This window comes from Eriocheir sinensis, chromosome 56, assembly GCF_024679095.1.
Source record: "Eriocheir sinensis breed Jianghai 21 chromosome 56, ASM2467909v1, whole genome shotgun sequence".
NCBI classification, from domain to species: Eukaryota; Metazoa; Arthropoda; class Malacostraca; order Decapoda; family Varunidae; genus Eriocheir; species Eriocheir sinensis.
In genome coordinates this window covers 11529357-11532992 of record NC_066564.1, presented here as the reverse complement: position 1 = coordinate 11532992, position 3636 = coordinate 11529357, and the positions used below count along the sequence as shown (strand labels likewise).

Below are 3636 nucleotides of genomic sequence, written 5' to 3'. Positions count from 1 at the left end.
GTGTTGCAGTGGAGGCTGCAAGGCGGGACAGCAGCTGGAGTGGCTGGGATCAGCAGGAGCAGACTGCTACTGGTGTGAGGTTCAGGAGTGATAAAAAACACCACCAACACAACCACCAACAACAACAACAACTGCTGGCCTCTTCATCCACAAAGGGGGAAGTTTGAATTTCAGAAGTGTGAGAAGATCTGAGAATGAGAGCAAGTTTACTGACCAAAGTCAAGAGTGTGAGAAAAGACATGCAGGGAAGGATGACCTCAACAAATACACCCACACACTCTGGTGTAAGACCTCATGAAAGTCGGGAGTGTGGCAAAAGGTTTAGTAATAGGAGTAACCCCAAACATCACACCCTTACACACACTGGTACAAGAAACCATGAGTGTGAAGTTTGTGGGAAATGTTTCAATCAGAAGGGTCACCTCAACACACACACCCTTACACACACTGGTGCAAGAAACCATGAGTGTGAAGTTTGTGGGAAATGTTTCAATCAGAAGGGTCACCTCAACACACACACTCTTACACACACCAGTGCAAGAAATCATGAGTGTGAAGTTTGTGGGAAATGTTTCAGTCACAAGGGTACCCTCAAATTACACACTCTTACACACACTGGTGAAAGAAATCATGAGTGTGAAGTTTGTGGGAAATGTTTCAATCAGAAGGGTCACCTCAAATTACACACTCTTACACACACTGGTGAAAGAAATCATGAGTGTGAAGTTTGTGGGAAATGTTTCAATCAGAAGGGTCACCTCAAATTACACACTCTTACACACACTGGTGAAAGAAATCATGAGTGTGAAGTTTGTGGAAAATGTTTCAGTCAGAAGGGTACCCTCAAATTACACACTCTTACACACACTGGTGAAAGAAATCATGAGTGTGAAATCTGTGGAAAATGTTTCAGGCAGAAGAGTAACCTCAAATTACACTCTCTTACACACACTGGTGAAAGAAATCATGAGTGTGAAATCTGTGGAAAATGTTTCACTGAGAAGGGTACCCTCAAGAAACACACCCTTACACACACTGGTGAAAAAAATTATAAGTGTGAAGTTTGTGGAAAATGTTTCAGTCAGAAGGGTACCCTCAAGAAACACACCCTTACACACACTGGTGAAAGAAATCATGAGTGTGAAGTTTGTGGGAAATGTTTCAGTCAGAAGGGTACCCTCAAATTACACACTCTTACACACACTGGTGAAAGAAATCATGAGTGTGAAGTTTGTGGGAAATGTTTCAGTCACAAGGGTACCCTCAAATTACACACTCTTACACACACTGGTGAAAGAAATCATAAGTGTGAAGTTTGTGGGAAATGTTTCAGTCGGAAGAGTAACCTCAAATTACACACTCTTACACACACTGGTGAAAGAAAGCATGAGTGTGAAGTTTGTGGGAAATGTTTCAGTCACAAGGGTACCCTCAAATTACACACTCTTACACACACTGGTGAAAGAAATCATGAGTGTGAAGTTTGTGGGAAATGTTTCAGTCAGAAGGGTCACCTCAAATTACACACTCTTACACACACTGGTGAAAGAAATCATGAGTGTGAAGTTTGTGGAAAATGTTTCAGTCAGAAGGGTACCCTCAAATTACACACTCTTACACACACTGGTGAAAGAAATCATGAGTGTGAAGTTTGTGGAAAATGTTTCAGTCAGAAGGGTACCCTCAAATTACACACTCTTACACACACTGGTGAAAGAAATCATAAGTGTGAAGTTTGTGGGAAATGTTTCAGTCAGAAGGGTCACCTCAAATTACACCTTGTTACACACACTGATGCAAGAAGTCATGAGTGTGAAGTTTGTGGGAAAAGGTTCAAACTGAAGAGGATATTGGACAGGCACGTCTTCAGACACTCTGGTCATAAAGGGTTCAAGTGCGATGTTTGTGGGAAACGTTTCATGACTAAGTGTGAGATTGTCAGGCACATGAAGGTCCACTTCTCCTGAGGTGCTGTGCTGATTCAGTTCTGCTGTGTGTGAGTGCAAGTGTTTGTTGTGGTGGTGTTACAGGGCTGTGTGTAGAGAACAGAAAATATTCATCTGTTGGAACAAATGGTGACTGTGACGGCATGATCTGTTATTCACTTTCCACCCCAGGCTTCATGTGGTTGGTGGGTCCTGTGAAAGGTCTGATCTTTTTGGTGACTGTGCTGGGCTGGCTGTTGTGGCCTGGGCTTATTGGTCAAGTGTGTGTGTGTTAATAGTAATAATATAGTGTATTTGGTCTTACCAGCCGCTAAGCTAAAAATGTACACATTATAAACACATTTTAAAGAACAGTAGGTAGGGGTTCAGGGATCTAACACATCAGTGGGAGGTTGGAATGATAGTGGTGGGAGGGTTGAGTGCAGTGTGGTGGTGCCGGGGAGGGGGAGGACATCCTCTTCCAGATGGTGGCAAGGTGTTAGTCCCAAGGTGTGACATTCATGTAGGTGTGAAAGAGGGGTGACGATATGATTGAGCACATGCTACTTGAGTGACGTATGTATATAAGAGAGAAAAGGGGATTATGGTAACAGTTGTGACTGAATGGAATAGGATGTTGGAGAGGGATGTAAAAAGATTAAATGCATGCAATATTATTTCAGCTGAGGTCATTTTCAAAGCAGACAATTGTTGTCATTCAGTAGATCATGTCATTCTTAATCATCAGAAATCATTTTCAAGACTCAATTCTGACCTGTCACATTGCGTAGATCTTGTCATTCTTAGTCAGTTGAGGTCATCTTGAAGCCAACAATTCTTGTTTCATAGTTCAATTCTTGTCATTTTCCCTCTTTTTGTTCCTCAGATATATTTTTCAAATTAATATCATATTTATTTCCATTTATTTCATTTTGGGAGCAGGCATTAAGGCCAGGTTATGTTAGGTTACCTTATATTTAGTTTAATTAGGTCAGATCAGGTTAGGTTACGTTTAATTTGATTAGGGTAGTTAGTTTTAATTGTGCTCAATGAATGTGTAATATGCTTCAGTTATATGATGTGTACTCGCCATTGCCAATGGAGCTTGGGAATAATAACACATGACTTAGTCATTCACTTTTTTTTATTGGATTAACCTGCAGTTTGAGTATTACAGCTTGATGTAGCACGTAACAGCTGATACAGCACAACAAATAAGTAATTACTGAGAAATCATCTATACAGGAAGGTAGTTGGTGTGGAAGAGAAATGGCTACTAACTCTGCCCTGTGCACAGGGGGTGATAAGTGGTGCCACAAAGAGATGCTCAGGGCTGAGAAATGTAAATCAAGTAGTGGTGCATTACAGGTGCCCAGTTTGTGAAAGACGGGACAGGAAACGGAGGAAATAGGTAACTGGAACTGTGTGGCAAAGCAGAAGGGAGGAAAGGACCTGCAGAAGCCACTGCCTCAACAGACTATTGGAAATGGTTGGACTATAGTAAGTCTGCTGGTCAACAGAAAAATATTCTTAATGTCGTGCCTGGCATGGGCACTCCTTAATAATGTTGGTTAATTATACCTCAAAGTAGAATTAATTGTTGATCACTTAAACCAGAGAGTAAAATTAGTAGTTCATTTACCAAGTCTAATAAGGCACCGTTATCGCACACAGGATTATCATCTGCCAAATAATATGGGTAGCGTGACTT

General features: G+C 41.3%; 1 long non-coding RNA gene across 1 annotated transcript; it reads right to left on the bottom strand.

The window, feature by feature from the left end:
- Positions 1-284: 284 nt before the first annotated feature.
- Positions 285-1749, bottom strand: LOC126984307 (uncharacterized). Its single transcript, XR_007736565.1, has 3 exons — positions 1347-1749; positions 675-842; positions 285-422 (listed from the first exon to the last, which is right to left on the bottom strand). It is a non-coding gene; the product is annotated as an uncharacterized LOC126984307 (long non-coding RNA).
- Between the last annotated feature and the right edge of the window lie 1887 nt (positions 1750-3636).